The following is a 22,101-nucleotide window of genomic DNA, read 5'->3' on the forward strand; positions in this document are numbered from 1 at the left end:
GGCGCCCTGGGCAGCAATGTATAATACCTTATTCTGGCTAAAAATACATCACATATAGCCCCTGGAGGCTATATGGATGTATTTAACCCCTGCCAGGTCTCAGAAAAACGGGAGAAGTAGCCCGCCGAAAAGGGGGCGGGGCCTATTCTCCTCAGCACACAGCGCCATTTTCCCTCACAGAAATGCTGGTGGGAAGGCTCCCAGGCTCTCCCCTGCACTGCACTACAGAAACAGGGTTAAAACAGAGAGGGGGGGCACTTATTTGGCTATATGTATATATATATATATATATATATTAAAATGCTATAAGGGAAAAACACTTATATAAAGGTTGTCCCTGTATAATATAGCGTTTTTGGTGTGTGCTGGCAAACTCTCCCTCTGTCTCCCCAAAGGGCTAGTGGGGTCCTGTCCTCTATCAGAGCATTCCCTGTGTGTGTGCTGTGTGTCGGTACTTGTGTGTCGACACGTATGAGGACGATGTTGGTGAGGAGGCGGAGCAATTGCCGGTAATGGTGATGTCACGCTCTAGGGAGTCGACACCGGAATGGATGGCTTATTTAAGGAATTACGTGATAATGTCAACACGCTGCAAGGTCGGTTGACGACATGAGACGGCCGGCAAACCAATTAGTACCTGTCCAGGCGTCTAAAACACCGTCAGGGGCGTTAAAACGTCCTTTTTACCTCAGTCGGTCGACACAGACACGGACACTGACTCCAGTGTCGACGGTGAAGAAACAAACGTATTTTCCTTTAGGGCCACACGTTACTTGTTAAGGGCAATGAAGGAGATGTTACATATTTCTGATACTACAAGTACCACAAAAAAGGGTATTATGTGGAGTGTGAAAAAACTACATGTGGTTTTTCCTGAATCAGAAAAATTAAATGAAGTGTGTGATGATGCGTGGGTTTCCCCCGATAGAAAATTATTGGCGGTATACCCTTTCCCGCCAGAAGTTATGGCGCGTTGGGAAACGCACCTTAGGGTGGATAAGGCGCTCACACGCTTATAAAAACAAGTGGCGTTACCGTCTCCAGATACGGACGCCCTCAAGGAGCCAACTGATAGGAGGTTGGAAAATATCCTAAAAGTATATACACACATACTGGTGTTATACTGCGACCAGCGATCGCCTCAGCCTGGATGGGCAGCGCTGGGGTGGCTTGGTCGGATTCCCTGACTGGAAATATTGATACCCTTGACAGGGACAGTATTTTATTGACTATAGAGCATTTAAAGAATGCATTTCTATATATGCGAGATGCACAGAGGGATATTTGCACTCTGGCATCAAGAGTAAGTGCGATGTCCATATCTGCCAGATGATGTTTATGGACACGACAGTGGTCAGGTGATGCAGATTCCAAACGGCACATGGAAGTGTTGCCGTATAAAGGGGAGGAGTTATTTGGGGTCGGTCCATCGGACCTGGTGGCCACGGCAACAGCTAGAAAATCCACCTTTTTTACCCCAAGTCACATCTCAGCAGAAAAAGACATAGTCTTTTCAGCCTCAGTCCTTTCGTCCCCATAATATCTGCCCAGGGATAGAGGTAAGGGAAGAAGACTGCAGCAGGCAGCCCATTCCCAGGAACAGAAGCCTTCCACCGCTTCTGCCAAGTCCTCAGCATGACGCTGGGGCCGTAAAAACAGGTGCGGTGGGGGGTCGTCTCAAGAGTTTCAGCACGCAGTGGGCTCACTCGCAAGTGGACCCCTGGATCCTACAAGTAGTATCCCAGGGGTACAGATTGGAAATTCGAGACGTCTCCCCCTCGCAGGTTCCTGAAGTTTGCTTTACCAACGTCTACCTCCGACAGGGAGGCAGTATTGGAAACAACTCACAAGCTGTATTCCCAGCAGGTGATAATCAAAGTACCCCTCCTACAACAAGTAAAGGGGTATTATTCCACACTATATTGTGGTACTGAAGCCAGACGGCTCGGTGAGACCTATTCTAAATGGAGTCACTCAGAGCAGTGATAGCGAACCAGGAAGAAGGGGACTATATGGTGTCCCTGGACATCAAGGATGCTTACCTCCATGTCCAAATTTGCCCTTCTCACAAAGGGTACCTCAGGTTCGTGGTACAAAACTGTCACTATCAGTTTCAGACGCTGCCGTTTGGTTTGTCCACGGCACCCCGGGTCTTTACCAAGGTAATGGCCGAAATGATGATTCTTCTTCAAAGAAAAGGCGTCTTAATTATCCCTTACTTGGACGATCTCCTGATAAGGGCAAGGTCCAGAGAACAGTTGGAGGTCTGAGTAGCACTATCTCAAGTAGTTCTACGACAGCACGGGTGGATTCTAAATATTCCAAAATCGCAGCTGTCTCCGACGACACGTCTGCTGTCCCTAGGGATGATTCTGGACACAGTCCAGAAAAAGGTGTTTCTCCCGGAGGAGAAAGCCAGGGAGTTATCCGAGCTAGTCAGGAACCTCCAAAAACCAGGAAAAGTGTCAGTGCATCATTGCACAAGGGTCCTGGGAAAATTGGTGGCTTCTTACGAAGCGATTCCATTCGGCAGATTTCACGCAAGAACTTTTCAGTGGAATCTGCTGGACAAATGGTCCGGATCGCATCTTCAGATGCATCAGCGGATAACCCTGTCTCCAAGGACAAGGGTGTCTCTTCTGTGGTGGCTGCAGAGTGCTCATCTACTAAAGGGCCACAGTTATGCATTCAGGACTGGGTCCTGGTGACCATGGATTCCAGCTTGAAAGGCTGGGGAACAGTCACACAGGGAAAAAAATTCCAGGGAGTGTGATCAAGTCTGGGGACTTCTCTCCGCATAAATATACTGGAGCTAAGAGCAATTTACAATGCTCTAAGCTTAGCAAGACCTCTGCTTCAAGGTCAGCCGGTATTGATCCAGTGGGACAACATCACGGCAGTCGCCCACGTAAACAGACAGGGCGGCACAAGAAGCAGGAGGACAATGGCAGAAACTGCAAGGATTCTTCGCTGGGCGGAAAATCATGTGATAGCACTGTCAGCAGTGTTTCATTCCGGGAGTGGACAACTGGGAAGCAGACTTCCTCAGCACGACCTCCACCCGGGAGAGTGGGGACTTCATCGAGAAGTTTTTTCCACATGATTGTGCACCGTTGGGAAAGACCAAAGGTGGACATGATGGCGTCCCGCCTGAACAAAAAACTGGACAGGTATTGTGCCAGGTCAAGAGACCCTCAGGCAATAGCTGTGGACGTTCTGGTAACACCAGGGGTGTACCAGTCGGTGTATGTGTTCCCTCCTCTGCTTCTCATACCAAAGGTACTGAGAATTATAAGACGTAGAGGAGTAAGAACTATACTCGTGGCTCCGGATGGGCCAAGAAGGACTTGGTACCCGGAACTTCAAGAGATGCTCACAGAGGACTCAGGGCCTCTGCCGATAAGAAGGGACTTGTTTCAGCAAGTACCATGTCTGTTCCAAGACTTACCGCGGCTGCGTTTGACGGCATGGCGGTTGAACGCCGGATCCTAAGGGAAAAAGGCATTCCGGAAGAGGTCATTCCTACCCTGGTCAAAGCCAGGAAGGAGGTGACCGCACAACATTATCACCACATGTGGCGAAAATATGTTGCGTGGTGTGAGGCCAGGAAGGCCCCACGAAGAAATTTCAACTCGGTCGATTCCTGCATTTCCTGCAAACAGGAGTGTCTATGGGCCTCAAATTGGGGTCCATTAAGGTTCAAATTTCGGCCCTGTCGATTTTTTTCCAGAAAGAATTGGCTTCAGTTCCTGAAGTCCAGAAATTTGACAAGGGAGTACTGCATATACAACCCCCTTTTGTGCCTCCAGTGGCACTGTGGGATCTCAACGTAGTCCTGGGATTCCTCAAATCACGTTGGTTTAAACCGCTCAAATCTGTGGATTTGAAATATCTCACATGGAAAGTGACCATGATGTTGGCCCTGGCCTCGGCCAGGCGAGTGTCAGAATTGGCGGCTTTGTCTCACAAAAGCCCATATCTGATTGTCCATTCGGACAGGGGAGAGCTGCGGACTCGTCCCCAGTTTCTCCCTAAGTTGGTGTCAGCGTTTCATCTGAACCAGCTTATTGTGGTACCTGCGGCTATTAGAGACTTGGAGGACTCCAAGTTGCTAGATGTTGTCAGGGCCCTGAAAAATATAGATTTCCAGGACGGCTGGAGTCAGGAAAACTGACTTGCTGTTATCCTGTATGCACCCAAAAAACTGGGTGCTCTTGCTTCTAAGCAGACGATTGCTAGTTGAATGTGTAGTACAATTCAGCTTGCACATTCTGTGGCAGGACTGCCACAGCCAAAATATATAAATGCCCATTCCACAAGGAAGGTGGGCTCATCTTGGGCGACTGCCCGAGGGGTCTCGGCTTTACAACTTTGCCGAGCTGCTACTTGGTCAGGAGCAAATACGTTTGTAAAATTCTACAAATTTGATATCCTGGCTGAGGAGGACCTGGAGTTCTCTCACTCGGTGCTGCAGAGTCATCCGCACTCTCCCGCCCGTTTGGGAGCTTTGGTATAATCCCCATGGTCCTGACGGAGTCCCCAGCATCCACTTAGGACGTCAGAGAAAATAAGATTTTACTTACCGATAAATCTATTTCTCGTAGTCCGTAGTGGATGCTGGGCGCCCATCCCAAGTGCGGATTGTCTGCAATACTTGTACATAGTTGTTGTTACAAAAAAATCGGGTTGTTATTGTTGTGAGCCGTCTGTTCAGAGGCTCCTACGTTTGTCATACTGTTAACTGGATTCAGATCACAAGTTATACGGTGTGATTGGTGTGGCTGGTATGAGTCTTACCCGGGATTCAATATCCTTCCTTATTGTGTACGCTCGTCCGGGCACAGTATCCTAACTGAGGCTTGGAGGAGGGTCATAGGGGGAGGAGCCAGTACACACCACCTGATCCTAAAGCTTTAGTTTTGTGCCCGGTCTCCTGCGGAGCCGCTAATCCCCATGGTCCTGACGGAGTCCCCAGCATCCACTACGGACTACGAGAAATAGATTTATCGGTAAGTAAAATCTTATTTAAAATCCATTTATGTTGAAAAGAGTGCACTGCTGAGGTCCACTATTGCTTGCACGTGGGTGTCTCGCAGTATTAAAATAAAGTATGGTAAAAAAGCGTGTCATCAGAAATTGACACGATTGATAAAGATGAGAATATGGAGGATCTCCTATACAAAGGTGAGGCCTTATTTGGTGAGGATCTGGAGATGTTGGTCTCGGCGGCTACCGCAGGTAAGTCGACATTTTTGCCACCTGCACGGGCAAAAAGGATCACCCTCACATGCAGCCCTTTGTTTCGGCCCAGTAAGTACAGCGAGAAGATGTCTACAACGGCTTCAGGTTACCTAGAACAGAAGTCTACCCCTGCTTCTGCCAAATCCACAGCAGTACGCTGGGGATCCCTCGCGAGAGATAGTTCGGGGGGGGGGGGGGGTACGTCTAAAAAAACTGCCTAGTCTGGATTGGAGTCAATCTGACATGGATCCTCGGGTGTTAAACAAAAAAAAAAGTGTCCCAGGAGTACAAACTGGAGTTTCAAGATGTTTCCCCATGTTGAATTTTAATATTGACCTTGCCAGCGTCTCTTCCAAAAAGAGAAGCACTTATAACGGTAATTCAAATTTTATGTCAGAACCAGGGCATAGTCCTCGTGGCTGGGTCACGACAAAGGAAGGGGTTTATTCAAGCCTCTTTATAGTTCCGAAATCGGACGGCTCGGTTTGACAGATCCTGAACCCCAAAAAAATAAATTAAAAAAATCTGAATCTCTACTTGAAACGGTTCAAGTTCCAGTTGGAGTCACTGGGTGCAGTGTTTCCAGTCTGGAGGAGGGGGATTACAGGGAGTCAGTTGACGTAAAGGATGCTTACCTGCATGTTCCAATTTCTCCTCCTTACCAGGCTTATCTGAGATTCAGAATTGCCATTACAATTCCTGACGTTACCTGTTGGTTTTCTCCACGGCGCCGAAGGTTTTCACCACAGTGATGGTGGAAATGATGGTCTTCCTGCGTCAAGAAGGAGTCCATTAAATTCCTTATCTAGAAGATCTCCTGATAAAGGCGAGATCCAGTGAGCGCTTGGTACAAAAACATCTCACTCTCCCTGTCCATACTCCAACAACACGGTTGGATCATAAATTTTCAAGGAAAGATTATTAGTTTTTTGGAATGATTCTGGACAGGGTAGTTCAAAGTTTTTCTTCCGGTGGAAAAGGCTATGGAAATCAAGAAAATGGTAATACTAGGCTGAAACCATTAAGAGTGTCGGTCCATCGGTGCAAAGATGGTGACGGCCTACGAGGCCATACAGTTTGGTAGGTTCCATGCCAGGGTATTCCAGTGGGACCTGTCAAATTAGTGCAATATATGTTTAATATAAAAGTGCTGCAGGTTTGGGGGCATTCTATAATGTTCAGAACTGTTGCTTAAGCGCTGGGTTATGAGCTGGCAAACTCTATCTGTGTCTCTCTGATATGTTTGGTACACGTGTGTCAGCATGTCTGAAGCGGAGTGCTTCCCACAAATGGCTGTGGGATTGACCCTGTCGGCACGGCCGACTCCTGATGGTACTTGGCTCATGTGTGTGAACATGTAGGTGGATGAATATTTTTCCTAAGTGAAAACTATATTAGGGACACAGACGCGGGTGGGTGGCCCTGTCGGCACCACCGATATATAACTGGTTAAAAAGTTGCATGTTAATGTGATACATATCAGAAAGGTGTGTGTGTGTGTGTGTGTGTGTGTGTGTGTGTGTGTGTGTGTGTGTATATATGTATGTGTACGTATGTATGTGTATATCTTGTACCTACCTGTGTGTGTGTGTGTATATATATATATATATATATATATATATATATATATATATTATTGTGTTATATATATATATATATATATATATATATATTGTTATATATATATATATATATAATTTATTTTTTAATGTATAATATATATTGGGTTGAATAAATCGGTGTAATAAACGCAGGAATATCTCTGGATGTCTTGTTCATAGCTATGTTTTCCTCAGACCCCTCGGGGTCGCAAACAGGTTATTTTGCCCAGTTACTACTCCCTTATACCGACACAGATGCTAATTCCAGTGTCGACCATAATGCTTCCTGATGAGATTTCCACAAAAAAAAAAAAAGAGCATTTAGTACATGATTAGTACATAATAAGGACGTATTAACGTCACTGTGGACCCTGCTGTTCCGAACAAAGGGGTCTGTGTGTGTATGTATGTATGTGTGTGTGTGTGTGTGTGTGTGTGTGTGTGTGTGTGTGTGTGTGTGTGTGTGTGTATATATATATATATATATATATATATATATATATATGTGTGTGTGTGTTTATAATACTGCTGAAGTAACATTCTTCATTCTCGTGTGCTGAGCGCTCTGTTTGAGAAGGTCTGGGTCAGCCCTGACAAGATGATTTCAAATCCTCAAGAGGATTCAGATTGTTTATTCTTTCTCTATCGTCCTAGTGGATGCTGGGGTTCCTGAAAGGACCATGGGGAATAGCGGCTCCGCAGGAGACAGGGCACAAAAAGTAAAGCTTTACGATCAGGTGGTGTGTACTGGCTCCTCCCCCTATGAACCTCCTCCAGACTCCAGTTAGATTTTTGTGCCCGGCCGAGAAGGGTGCAATCTAGGTGGCTCTCCTAAAGAGCTGCTTAGAAAAGTTTAGCTTAGGTTTTTTATTTTACAGTGAGTCCTGCTGGCAACAGGATCACTGCAACGAGGGACTTAGGGGAGAAGAAGTGAACTCACCTGCGTGAGTGGATGGATGGATTGGCTTCTTGGCTACTGGACATCAGCTCCAGAGGGACGATCACAGGTACAGCCTGGATGGTCACCGGAGCCTTGCCGCCGGCCCCCTTGCAGATGCTGAAATAAGAAGAGGTCCAGAATCGGCGGCAGAAGACTCCTCAGTCTTCTAAAGGTAGCGCACAGCACTGCAGCTGTGCGCCATTTTCCTCTCAGCACACTTCACACGGCAGTCACTGAGGGTGCAGGGCGCTGGGAGGGGGGGCGCCCTGGGAGGCAAATGAAAACCTATTTTGGCTAAAAATACCTCACATATAGCCTCCGGAGGCTATATGGAGATATTTAACCCCTGCCAGAATCCGTTAAGAGCGGGAGACGAGGCCGCCGAAAAAGGGGCGGGGCCTATCTCCTCAGCACACAGCGCCATTTTCCCTCACAGAAAGGCTGGAGGGAAGGCTCCCAGGCTCTCCCCTGCACTGCACTACAGAAACAGGGTTAAAACAGAGAGGGGGGGCATTAATTTGGCGTTAGAAATATATAAAAAAGATGCTATAAGGGAAAACACTTATATAAGGTTGTCCCTATATAATTATAGCGTTTTTGGTGTGTGCTGGAAAACTCTCCCTCTGTCTCTCCAAAGGGCTAGTGGGTCCTGTCCTCTATCAGAGCATTCCCTGTGTGTGTGCTGTGTCGGTTCGTGTGTGTCGACATGTATGAGGACGATGTTGGTGAGGAGGCGGAGCAATTGCCTGTAATGGTGATGTCACTCTCTAGGGAGTCGACACCGGAATGGATGGCTTATTTAGGGAATTACGTGATAATGTCAACACGCTGCAAGGTCGGTTGACGACATGAGACGGCCGACAAACAATTAGTACCGGTCCAGACGTCTCAAAAACACCGTCAGGGGTTTTAAAACGCCCGTTTACTTTAGTCGGTCGACACAGACACAGACAGGGACACTGAATCCAGTGTCGACGGTGAATAAACAAACGTATTCCTTATTAGGGCCACACGTTAAGGGCAATGAAGGAGGTGTTACATATTTCTGATACTACAAGTACCACAAAAGAGGGTATTATGTGGGATGTGAAAAAACTACCGTAGTTTTTCCTGAATCAGATAAATTAAATAAAGTGTGTGATGATGCGTGGGTTCCCCCCGATAGAAAATTATGGGCGGTATACCCTTTCCCGCCAGAAGTTAGGGCGCGTTGGGAAACACCCCTTAGGGTGGATAAGGCGCTCACACGCTTATCAAAACAAGTGGCGGTACCGTCTATAGATAGGGCCGTCCTCAAGGACCAGCTGACAGGAGGCTGGAAAATATCATAAAAAGTATATACACACATACTGGTGTTATACTGCGACCAGCGATCGCCTCAGCCTGGATGTGCAGAGCTGGGGTGGCTTGGTCGGATTCCCTGACTAAAAATATTGATACCCTTGACAGGGACAGTATTTTATTGACTATAGAGCATTTAAAGGATGCATTTCTATATATGCGAGATGCACAGAGGGATATTTGCACTCTGGCATCAAGAGTAAATGCGATGTCCATATCTGCCAGAAGATGTTATGGACACGACAGTGGTCAGGTGATGCAGATTCCAAACGGCACAAAGGTGTATTGCCGTATAAAGGAAGAGGAGTTATTTGGGGTCGGTCCATCGGACCTGGTGGCCACGGCAACTGCTGGAAAATCCACCGTTTTTACCCTAAGTCACATCTCTGCAGAAAAAGACACCGTCTTTTCAGCCTCAGTCCTTTCGTCCCTATAAGATCATATCTGCCCAGGGATAGAGGAAAGGGAAGAAGACTGCAGCAGGCAGCCCATTCCCAGGAACAGAAGCGTTCCACCGCTTCTGACAAGTTCTCAGCATGGCGCTGAGACCGTACAGGACCCCTGGATCCTACAAGTAGTATCCCAGGGGTACAGATTGGAATGTCGAGACGTTTCCCCTTCGCAGGCTCCTGAAGTCTGCTTTACCAAGGTCTCCCTCCGACAAGGAGGCAGTATGGGAAAAAATTCACAAGCTGTATTCCCAGCAGGTGATAATTAAATTACCCCTCCTACTACAAGAAAAGGGGGTATTATTCCACACTATATTGTGGTACTGAAGCCAGAAGGCTAGGTGAGACTTATTCTAAATCTAAAAAATTTTGAACACTTACAAAGGTTCAAATCAAGATGGAGTCACTCAGAGCAGTGATAACGAACCAGAAGGGGACTATATAGTGTCCCGGGACATCAGGGATGCTTACCTCTATGTCCCAAATTTGCCCTTCTCACTAAGGGTACCTCAGGTTCGTGGTGCAGAACTGTCACTATCAGTTTCAGACGCTGCCGTTTGGATTGTCCACGGCACCCCGGGTCTTTACCAAGGTAATGGCCGAAATGATGATTCTTCTTCGAAGAAAAGGCGTCTTAATTATCCCTTACTTGGACGATCTCCTGATAAGGGCATAGTCCAGGGAACAGTTGGAGGTCGGAGTAGCACTATCTCGGATACTGCTACAACAGCACGGCTGGATTCTAAATATTCCAAAATCGCAGCTGATCCCGACGACACGTCTGCTGTGCCTAGGGATGATTCTGGACACAGTCCAGAAAAAGGTGTTTCTCCCGGAAGAGAAAGCCAGGGAGTTATCCGAGCTAGTCAGGAACCTCCTAAAAACAGTGCATCATTGCACAAGGGTCCTGGTAAAAATGGTGGCTTCCTACGAAGCAATTCCATTCGGCAGATTTCACGCAAGAACTTTTCAGTGGGATCTGCTGGACAAATGGTCAGGATCGCATCTTCAGATGCATCAGCGGATAACCCTATATCCAAGGACAAGGGTGTCTCTCCTGTGGTGGTTATAGAGTGCTCATCTTCTAGAGGGCCGCAGATTCGGCATTCAGGATTGGATGCTGGTGACCACGGAGGCCAGCCCGAGAGGCTGGGGAGCAGTCACACAAGGAAAAAATTTCCAGGGAGTGTGATCAAGTCTGGAGACTTTTCTCCACATAAATATACTGGAGCTAAGGGTAAATTTATAATGCTCTAAGCTTAGCAAGACCTCTGCTTCAAGGTCAGCCGGTATTGATCCAGTGGGAAAAACATCACGGCAGTCGCCCACGTAAACAGACAGGGCGACACAAGAAGCAGGAGGGCAATGGCAAAAACTGCAAGGACTTTTCGCTGGGCGGAAAATCATGTGATAGCACTGTCAGCAGTGTTTCATCCCGGGAATGGAAACTGGGAAGCAGACTTCCTCAGCAGGCACGACCTCCACCCGGGAGAGTGGAAACTTCATCGGGAAGTTTTTTCCACATGATTGTAAACCGTTGGGAAATACCAAAGGTGGACATGATGGCGTCCCGTCTGAACAAAAAACGGGACAGGTATTGCGCCAGGTCAAGAGACCCTCAGGCAATAGCTGTGGACGTTCTGGTAACACCGTGGGTGTACCAGTCGGTGTATGTGTTCCCTCCTCTGCTTCTCATACCTAAGGTGCTGAGAATTATAAGACGTAGAGGAGTAAGAACTATACTCATGGCTCCGGATTGGCCAAGAAGGACTTGGTACCCGGAACTTCAAGAGATGCTTACAGAGGTCTTATGGCCTCTGCCGCTAAGAAGGGACTTGCTTCAGCAAGTACCATGTCTGTTCCAAGACTTACCGCAGCTGCGTTTGTCGGCATGGCGGTGGAACGCCGGATCCTAAGGGAAAAAGGCATTCCGGAAGAGGTCATTCCTACCCTGGTCAAAGCCAGAAAGGAGGTGACCGCACAACATTATCACCACATGTGGCGAAAACATGTTGCGTGGTGTGAGGCCAGGAAGGCCCCACAAAGAAATTTCAACTCGGTCGATTCCTGCATTTCCTGCAAACAGGAGTGTCTATGGGCCTCAAATTGGGGTCCATTAAGGTTCAAATTTCGGCCCTGTCAATTTTCTTCCAGAAAGAATTGGCTTCAGTTCCTGAAGTCCAGAACTTTGTCAAGGGAGTATTGCATATACAACCCTCTTTTGTGCCTCCAGTGGCACTGTGGGATCTCAACGTAGTTCTGGGATTCCTCAAATCACATTGGTTTAAAACCAGTCAAATCTGTGGATTTGAAGCATCTCACATGGAAAGTGACCATGCTCTTGGCCCTGGCCTGGACCAGGCGAGTGTCAAATTGGTGGTTTTTTTCTCAAAAAAGCCCATATTTGTTTGTCCATTCGGACAGGGCAGAGCTGCGGACTCGTCCCCAGTTCTCTCCCTAAGGTGGTGTCAGTGTTTCACCTGAACCAGCTTATTGTGGTGCCTTGCACCTACTAGGGACTTGGAGGACTCCAAGTTGCTAGATGTTGTCAGGGCCCTGAAAATATAGGTTCCAGGACGGCTGGAGTCAGGAAAACTGACTTGCTGTTATCCTGTATGCACCCAACAAACTGGGTGCTCTTGCTTTTAAGCAGACTATTGCTAGTTGGATGTGTAATACAATTCAGCTTGCACATTCTGTGGCAGGCCTGCCACAGCCAAAATATGTAAATGCCCATTCCACAAGGAAGGTGGGCTCATCTTGGGCGGCTGCCCGAGGGGTCTCGGCTTTACAACTTTGCCGAGCGGCTATTTAGTCAGGGGCAAACACGTTTGTAAAATCCTACAAATTTGATAACCTGGCTAAGGAGGACCTGGAGTTCTCTCATTCGGTGCTGCAGAGTCATCCGCACTCTCCCGCCCGTTTGGGAGCTTTGGTATAATCCCCATGGTCCTTTCAGGAACCCCAGCATCCACTAGGACGATAGAGAAAATAAGAATTTACTTACCGATAATTCTATTTCTCTGAGTCCGTAGTGGATGCTGGGCGCCCATCCCAAGTGCGGATTATCTGCAATACTTGTACATAGTTACAAAAATCGGGTTATTATTGTTGTGAGCCATCTTTTCAGAGGCTCTGCTGTTATCATACTGTTAACTGGGTTCAGATCACAAGTTGTACGGTGTGATTGGTGTGGCTGGTATGAGTCTTACCCGGGATTCAAAATTCCTCCCTTATTGTGTACGCTCGTCCGGGCACAGTACCTAACTGGAGTCTGGAGGAGGGTCATAGGGGGAGGAGCCAGTACACACCACCTGATCGTAAAGCTTTACTTTTTGTGCCCTGTCTCCTGCGGAGCCGCTATTCCCCATGGTCCTTTCAGGAACCCCAGCATCCACTACGGACTCCGAGAAATAGAATTATCGGTAAGTAAATTCTTATTTTTCCCGCCGTGGATAGAATAAAGTGGGTGTCACCCCCTGTTCTGCACGGGGCCCTGTCACAAAACCAGCGGATCATATGTATGAAGCTACGTTATTTTCTAGTTATGTGTCCACGCGTACGTCGGTTAGACCTGCCATTACATGCGCATGGGGAGTAGTAGTATTCAAAAATGGTCGGTTGCCTGGTCATCCGTTATAGATACCCTGGGGAGAGATGGGATACTCCTTACGTTGGGTCACGGACGGGGAGGTAGTATGCGACGCAACACAAGAGTTGTGTCAGGATCAGGTCATGGTCCTGGTGTACCCTGTCACTGTTATTCAAGCCTCTTCGTGCTCCCGAAGCCAGACGGCTAGGTCAGACCAATCCTAAAGCTGACATCCCTTAATTTCTATTTAAAGAAATTCAAATCCAAGATGGAATCTCTCAGGGCAGTGAGAGCCAATCTGAAAAAAGAATAAAGGAGGTCTAATTATATTTCTCCTTCATCCACTAGGGGACACTGGAGTGCAGTTACAATGGGGAAATAGTAGGCAGTAACTGGGAGCTGGCACTTTAAAATTCTAACACTGTGGCTAGATCCTCCCCTACTATGTCCCCCCTCCAAGCCAGTCTTTGTTTTGTGCCCAGAGAAAGCTTCTCTGAAGAAATTTTTTTTTCTTTTCTTCTTTCTTGCACTCACAGACTGGCAGCTCTGCACTGTGGGAGCTGCCGGCGGAGTCCCATCGCAGCTGCGTGCGGCTCGGGATGGGCCCCGGGGCTGAAGAAGACACTGAGCTCTCCGGAGCTGGCCAGACACCGCTGCGTGCGGCGCGTGTCGAGGCCGCTCCGTCGGCAGAAGATTCCGGCAGCGGTAAGTATAGGGGCCGGACACCACTGCGTGCAGCGCGTGGCGGGGCCACTCCATCGGTCAGACCAGCAGCGGTGAGTATGTAACTGCTCAATTTACTTTGGCCAGCATAGAGCTGTTGGCTTGCAGTCCGAGTTCAAATGCCTCTCCGTGTGCTTTTCTCACTTCCCCGCTTGCTTCCCGCTGCTCTCTTTACTTTACTTTACTTAATTTATTTTATCTGGGGCCGCCCGCCCATCCGTCCGTCCACCCGCCTGCCCGCCCCTTGCAGCTCCCGGCTCGGCGCGGCTCACAGAACCGGCACGGAGATACCGCTGGAGCCGCGCTGCAGTTTCAAATCTGGCGCCATTACGGGAGGGGGCGGAGCTTAATCTCGCTCTCTTCCGCCGGGCTCAGCACGCACTGGCAGCCATTTTCCAACGCTGCAGCGCGGTGAAGGGGACAGTCTGAGCACAGTGAGCTGTTTCAGTGGGGAAGGGGGGCAAACTAGAGTGGCACTGTAGTTTATGCATAGCCCCTTACTCTGCACAGTATTGTGCAGGATTTATAGGTCTGCTGTGGTTGCGCTCTCCCTGCTCTCCCCCAACCCCCCCCCCCCCCTCCCTTTCTGCTTGTTGCTGTGTGTGGGGAGTGTGACAAGGTCTGCCATGGCTGGTAAAGGCTCAAAGGCAGCACAGAAAGTTTTACAATGCCAGAAGTGTTCTGTAGAATTCTCCCAGGGCCAGGCTGATAATTCCCTTTTATGTGGGGATTGTGTCAGAGCCTTCTGCTCAGCCCTCATTAGAGACCCTGAGCACCCCAACATGGACAACTCAACTCACTGAGGTTATGTCCCTGTTGACTGGGGAACTGAAGGCCTCTCGGGAAGATAGAGATGCGGTCTGGGTCCGACAGCTTGTCACGGTACCGGAGCCAGAACCAGCATGGGCGGTTTCCCTGGCGAAATCAGTTGAAGGGCTCTCTAGGGCGGTAATCCCTTCCCAAGCCCCGTCCTGTGGTCCCCCCCCTCCCCACAGGCTTCTAAAAAGAGATTGCTAGCCTCTGTGTTGCAGGAATCTGAAGATGATATGCCTCAATTAGATGAGGCGGTGGTAGATCTACAGGATACTGATGACGATCAGGTGTATGAGGACTCTGAACCAGTAGCTCAGGGTATTGAGGCGCTTATTACTGCTATTCGCTCGGTATTACAGGTGGAAGAGACGGAGCAGGACGCCTTACGCCCTTCAAGGTTTGGCACCAACCAATGCTTGCCGGTGACTTTTCCTGTTTCGGAGGAGCTAGATGCGCTCATCACGGCAGCCTGGAAACATCCAGACGCGAAGTTTCAGGTATCAAGAAAAATGTTGTCTTACTATCCTTTTCCCGCAGATAGCAGGACGCGTTATGAGACCTCCCCGATTGTGGATCCTTCGGTGTCTCATCTGTCCAAGAAGACGGTTCTGCCGGTTCCGGGAGCGACTTCGCTTAAAGAGGCGTCAGATAGGAAATTGGAATCCACCTTGAAGATTGGGTCAACAAGGCGATGGAGGCTTGGGCAGAGCAATTGTCCTCTGGAATTCGGGACGATTTGCCGGCGGATCAACTGATACAGTTGGCGGAACACATCCGTGAATCAGCCCTTTATCTTTACGAGGCTTCCAAGGACATCTGTATTCTCGGTGCTAGGATTTCCGCTTTAGCAATTTCCGCCCGCAGAGCTCTCTGGCTGCGGCAGTGGCAGGCGGATACGGAGTCCAAGCGGGCAGCAGAAGCGTTGCACTTTACGGGAGAGGTCCTGTTCGGTAAGGGTCTGGATGATGGATCTCTCAGGCCACCGGAGGTAAGTCGACTTATCTTCCTTCTGCTTCTCCAGCCCCTCGCGGGCCATATAGGGGTCTCTCCTTTCGGGCCCCTTCCAGGTTTCGAGGCCAGGGGAGGAGCTTCCGCCTCCTGTGGCCATAGGGGTAGAGGCAGAGGTTCCACAGCCTCAACCCAGTCAGAGGTTAAATCCTCCACCACTACCACCGCATGACGAGCTTCCCTCCCACCTGGGAGACCACAGGGTGGGAGATCGTCTGTGGGACTTCAAGGAAGTCTGGGTACAGTCCTGCCCAGATGCTTGGGTCAGGGATCTCATCACTTGCGGTTACAAGCTCGATTTTCAGACCCGTCCGTCCCGGCGGTTTTTCACCACGGGTTTACCAGTTTCCGACAGAGGAGTTGCCTTGCAGGCAGCAGTCCAGAAGCTTCTAGCCGCAAGGGTACTGATCAGAAACAGGGCTATTACTCAAGCCTGTTTCTCGTACCGAAGCCGGACGGCTTGGTCAGGCCAATCCTGAACTTGAAGGATCTCAATCAGTATTTGAGAGTTTTCAAGTTCAAGATGGAGTCCCTCCAGTCTGTTATTGCGGGTTTGGTGCAAAACGAGTTTCTGGCGTCCTTAGACATCAAGGATGCATACTTACATGTTCCCATTTGGCCTCCTCATCAGGCTTTTCTCCCGTTCGCGATACAGGACGCTCATTTCCAGTTCCAGGCCCTTCCGTTCGGTCTCTCTTCTGCTCCCAGTGTGTTCACAAAGGTCATGGCGGTCATGATGGCCCTACTTCGGAAGCAGGGTGTGACGATTGTTCCCTATCTGGACGATCTGCTCATAAAGGCGCGCTCGGAGTTTTTACTTCAGTATATCCAGATAATGCAGGGCCTTCTGATTCGGCACGGGTGGATCCTGAACTTCCCGAAGTCTCACTTATGCCCCTCACAACAGTTGCTGTTTTTGGGGACGATTCTCGACATGGTCCGTCAGAGGGTTTTCCTTCCTCAGGACAAGATCCTGTCTCTGCAGACGCTGGTAAGATCGGTACTTCGACACCATCGGGTGTCAGTGTATCTGTGCATTCGCCTTCTGGGAAAGATGGTAGCGGCGTTCGAAGCTCTTCCGTACGGTCGCTTCCACTCTCGACCGTTTCAGCTGTGTCTTCTTCATCAGTGGTCAGGATCTCATCTGTTCCTTCATCAGCGGGTGACGTTATCTCCAAAGGCACGGTCATCGCTTCTCTGGTGGCTCCAGTCGGCAAATCTGTTGGAAGGAAGGCGGTTCGGAGTGTGGGATTGGACTCTTCTCACCACGGATGCAAGTCTGCGAGGTTGGGGGGCAGTGACTCTCGAACATCTGTTCCTGGGTCGCTGGTCGATCCACGAATCCACTCTCCCGATAAACATTCTCGAACTACGGGCAGTATACAACGCCCTACTTCAGGCACATCACCTACTGAGCGGTCAGGGTTCAATCCGACAACGCCACGACGGTAGCGTACATCAACCGTCAGGGCGGCACTCGCAGCCGTGCAGCGATGAGGGAGGTCACCAACATACTTCTCTGGGCGGAGGAGTATGCTCTGTCCTTCTCGGCGATATTCATTCCAGGAGTGGAGAATTGGGAAGCAGATTACCTCAGCCGACAGGACATGCACCCGGGAGAGTGGTCACTCCATCCCCAGGTGTTTTGTCAGCTGGTCCGCCGGTGGGGAAAACTACAGATCGGCCTTATGGCGTCCCATCTGAACCATCAGCTGCTTCTTTATTACTCTCGAACGAGGGACCCGGCGGCGGCGGGCGTGAATGCCCTCACGGCTCCTTGGAATTTCCAGTACGTTTACCTCTTTCCTCCCTTCCCGCTGTTGCCTCGGGTTCTACAACGCATCAAGAGAAAAAACGAACTGGTCCTCCTGGTGGCTCCAGATTGGCCACGCAGGACTTGGTACTCCACCCTACACCTGTTTTCAGTAGCCAAGCCTTGGCCCCTGCCACTACGGGACGATCTTCTGCAACAGGGTCCTTTTCTTTATCCAGACTTACGCAGGCTACGTTTGACGGCGTGGCTGTTGAGAAGGCCATCTTGAAAAGGGGATTCCTAGTACGGTTATTCCTACTATGCTTCGGGCTAGAAAGTCAGTCACATTGACTCACTACTACCGCATTTAGAAGGCTTATGTAGCCTGGTGTGAACGTCGACAATTTTCTCCTTCAGTTTTTCGCTTGGCCCGCCTTCTCAGTTTTTTTTCGGCAGGCTTAAGACTGGGTTCACTAAAGGTGCAGGTCTCTGCTCTTTCGGTTTTCTTCCAGAAAAAGTTAGCATTGCTGCCGGAAGTTTAGACTTTCTTTCAGGGGGTTTTACGAATACAGCCTCCCTTTCGCCCTCTGACAGCACCATGGGACCTCAATCTGGTCCTCTCTTTTCTGCAATCCTCGTTGTTTGAGCCTCTGGAGTCAGTGGAGATGAAATATCTCACCTGGAAGGTGGTTCTTCTCCTGGCTCTCGCTACGGCTAGACGGGTATCGGAATTTGGGGCTCTCTTGTCGTCCTCCTTACCTGGTGTTTCATGCTGATAGGGCCGAGCTCCGTACTCGCATGTCTTTTCTACCTAAGGTGGTGTCCGATTTTCACATCAATCAGCCACTTGTGGTTCCGGCTCTCTCGGTGGACTCTCCAGATTCAAGATCATTGGACGTGGTCAGGGCGCTCAAGATCTATGTGGATAGGACTAAGGCTAGTCGGTAGTCCGATTCCTTATTTGTTCTATACGATGCTGCCCGCCGTGGTTGGCCGGCTTCTAAGCAGACTTTGTCACGATGGATTCGGCTGACCATCGGACAAGCTTATTTGGCAGCTTCTCGGTAACCTCCGGCTTCAATTTCAGCGCACTCTAGGCGCTCTGTGGGACCTTCGTGGGAGGCTGCCTGTGGGGTCTCCATGACTTCTTTATGTCGGGCGGCTACTTGGTCGGTCCGACATACGTTTGTCAAATTCTACAGGTTTGACACTTTGCGGCCTCTGCGTCACAGTTTGGCCGAGCGGTTTTACAGGACTCTCAGCGCTCTCCCGCCCTTCTTGGGAGCTCTGGGACGTCCCCATTGTAACTGCGCTCCAGTGTCCCCTAGTGGATGAAGGAGAAATCAGGATTTTGGTACTTACCGATAAATCCCTTTCTCCGATTCCACAGGGGACACTGGACGCCCATACAGCGCTGTTTCCTCCTTTTTCGCTTAACGGTTCGCAGATCACTATGTGACTGCTTGTTTGGTTCAGGTTAACCTTTTGTTAGGTTAGGTACCAAGTTGGTTTTTCGTGTTATCCTGGTTTACATGGCGGCGTTAACCTCCTCTACTTTAACGTTAGTTTATTCCAGCTCTCCTCGGGCACAGTTTTACGTAGACTGTCTTGGAGGGGGGGCATAGTAGGGGAGGAGCTAGCCAGTGTTAGAATTTTAAAGTGCCAGCTCCCAGTTACTGCCTACTTTTTCCCCATTGCAACTGCGCTCCAGTGTCCCCTGTGGAATCTGAGAAAGGGATTTATCGGTAACTACCAAAATCCTGATTTTCCTCCGCATTAGATTTACCTGAGGTTTGCTATTCAGGATGGTCATTACCAATTTCACCAGGGTGATGGCGGTAATGATGGTTCTCCTTCTCTAGTACGGAGTCGCATATATCCCGTACTGGGACGGTCTCCTGATAACGGCGAGATCAAGAAACCAGTTGGTACAAATCGTTGCACTCTCCCTGACAGTTCTTCAACAACAGGGTTGGCTCCTGAACTTGCCAGAATCACTGATGGCCCATCGACACAGTTGTCGATTTTGGGAATAATACTAGATAATACAGAGTTTTTTCTTCCAGTGGAAAAGGCTCTGGAGATCCAGAGTCTGGTCATACAAATTCCGAGACCAGCTGGAGTGTCAATCCATCAATACATTAGAAAAGATGGTTGCGGCCTACATTGCCATTCAGTTGGCAGGTTCCTTGCCAAGGTGTTCTAGTGGGTCCTGTTGGACGAGGGGTCCGGTTCCCACCTACACATGCACTGGAAGATAATCCTGTTGTCAAAAGCCAGGATTTCGCTCCTGTGGTGGCTCCACACCTCACACTTACTAGAGACGCAGGTTTGGGATTCAGGACTGGGTCCTGGTAACCACGGATGCAAGTCTCCGAGGCTGGGGAGCTGTCACTCAAGAGAAAAGCTTCCAAGAAAAAAAAATGCTAAAGTCGGGAAGCCTGCCTTCACATGAATATGCTGGAATTGAGAGCCATTTACAACGGCTTTCAACAGGCGGTACATCTTCTTTAAGATCACCCCGTGCAGATCCAGTTGGATAAGGTAACAGCAAGGCGGAACAAAAAGCAGAGCGGAAATGGCAGAGGTGACGAAGATCCTCCTCTGGGCAGAAAAATATGTAAGGGCTCTGTCGGCAATTTTCATTCCGGTGGACAACTGGAAAGCATACTTCCTCAGCAGACACGATCTACGTCCAGGTGAGTGGGACCTCCACCAAGAAGTCTTCGCAGAGGTGACAAGTCTTTGGGGAGTTCCTCCAGTAGACAGGATGACTTCAGCAAACATTGTTCCAGGTCAAGAGACCCTCGGCAATAGCAGTAGATGCTCTGGTGACCCAGTGGCTATTCCGGTAAGTGTATACTTCCACTGATGCCACAAGTTCTCGGGATAATAAGAACAACGGTTCGGGCAATTTTCACTGCCCCAGACTGGCCAAGGAGGGCTTGGTGCCCAGATCTTCAGGAGTTGATCATTAAAAGATACTGGGCCTTTTTCTCTTCGCGAGGACCTACTACGTGCTTGTATCTAGACTTGCTGCGGCTACATTTGACGGCATGACTGTTGAGCGCCGAATCCTACCCCGAAAGGGTATTCCCAAGGAAGTCTTCCCCACTCTTATTCAGGCCAGGAAAGGAGTAACGTCTAAACCATAGGTTCTCAAACTCGGTCCTCGGGAGCCCACACAGTGCATGTTTTGCAGGTAACCCAGCAGGTGCACAGGTGTATTAATTACTCACTGACACATTTTAAAAGGTCCACAGGTGGAGCTAATTATTTCACTTGCGATTCTGTGAGGAGACCTGCAAAACATGCACTGTGTGGGCCCCCGAGGACCGAGTTTGAGAACCTCTGGTCTAAACATTACCACCGTTTTTGGAGAAAATATGTGTCTTGGTGTGAATCCAAGAATGTTTCAGCTTCCCTTCCGGAAGTTCAGTTTTGCGTGAAAGACGTGTTGCTCGTCCACCCTTCATTTGTGTCTCCAGGGGCACCTTGGGATCGTAATGTGGTGTTGCAGTTCCTTCAATCACATTGGTTTACACCTTTCCGGAAGGTGGAGTTGAAATTCCTCACTTGGAAAGTGGTCATCCTATTGGCCTTGGCATCTGCAAGGCGGGTGTCTGAGTTAGTGGCCTTGTCTCACAAGAGCCCTTATTTGATCTTCTAGGAAGATAGAGCTGAATTGAGGCCACGTCAGCAATTTCTACCGAAGGTGGTTTCCTCTTTCCACATCAACCAACCTATTGTGGTGCCTGAGGCTTCTGACGCTCATTCCACGGCTGGATTGCCGTTACCGGTATTGGTGAAAGCCCATTCTACTAGAAAGGTGGGCTCATCCTGGGCGGCTGTCCGGGGGGTCTCGGCATTGCAATGCTGAGCAGCTACTTGGTCGGGGTCAAACACATTTCCAAAGTTCTACAAGTTTGACACCTTGGCCGATGAAGACCTTAAGTTTGGTCAATCGGTGCTGCAGAGTCATCCGCACTCTCCCGCCCGTTCTAGAGCTTTGGTATAAACCCCATGGTTCTTGAAGTGACCCCAGCATCCTCTAGGACGTATGAGAAAATACGATTTTAATACCTACCGGTAAATCCTTTTCTCTTAGTCCATAGAGGATGCTGGGCGCCCATCCCAGTGCGTACTGTATCTGCAGTTATTGGTTGTGTTACGGTTTTTTGTCAGCATAGTGCTGAAAATTCTTCATGCCATTGGCTTGTGTTCTATTGAATGCCACGTTCTGTGGCATGCTTGAGGTGTGAGCTGGTAAGATGCTCACCGTGTTTTAACTAGAGATGAGCGGGTTCGGTTTTACTCTGTTCTCAAAATGGCATCTTATTGGCTATCCAAAACACGTGACATCCGTGAGCCAATAAGATGCCGTTTTGAGAACTGAGTAAAACCGAACCCACTCATCTCTAGTTTTAACAATAAATCCTTTTCCTCGAAATGTCTGTCTCCCTGGGCACAGCTTCCTTAAACTGGAGTCTGGAGGAGGGGCATAGAGGGAGGAGCCAGGTCACACCCTTTGAAAGTCTTAAAGTGCCCATGTATCCTGCGGATCCCGTCTATACCCCATGGTTCTTGAAGTGACCCCAGCATCTTCTACGGACTAAAAGAAAAGGCTTTACCGGTAGGTA

General features: G+C 49.2%; 1 protein-coding gene across 2 annotated transcripts in view; it reads left to right on the forward strand.

Moving 5' to 3' along the window:
• Positions 1-22,101, forward strand: part of LOC134909889 (heat shock factor protein 2-like) — a 154,568-nt gene that overhangs the window by 130,284 nt on the left and 2,183 nt on the right. The window lies entirely within an intron of this gene.

Source organism: Pseudophryne corroboree, chromosome 4 (assembly GCF_028390025.1).
Source record: "Pseudophryne corroboree isolate aPseCor3 chromosome 4, aPseCor3.hap2, whole genome shotgun sequence".
NCBI classification, from domain to species: Eukaryota; Metazoa; Chordata; class Amphibia; order Anura; family Myobatrachidae; genus Pseudophryne; species Pseudophryne corroboree.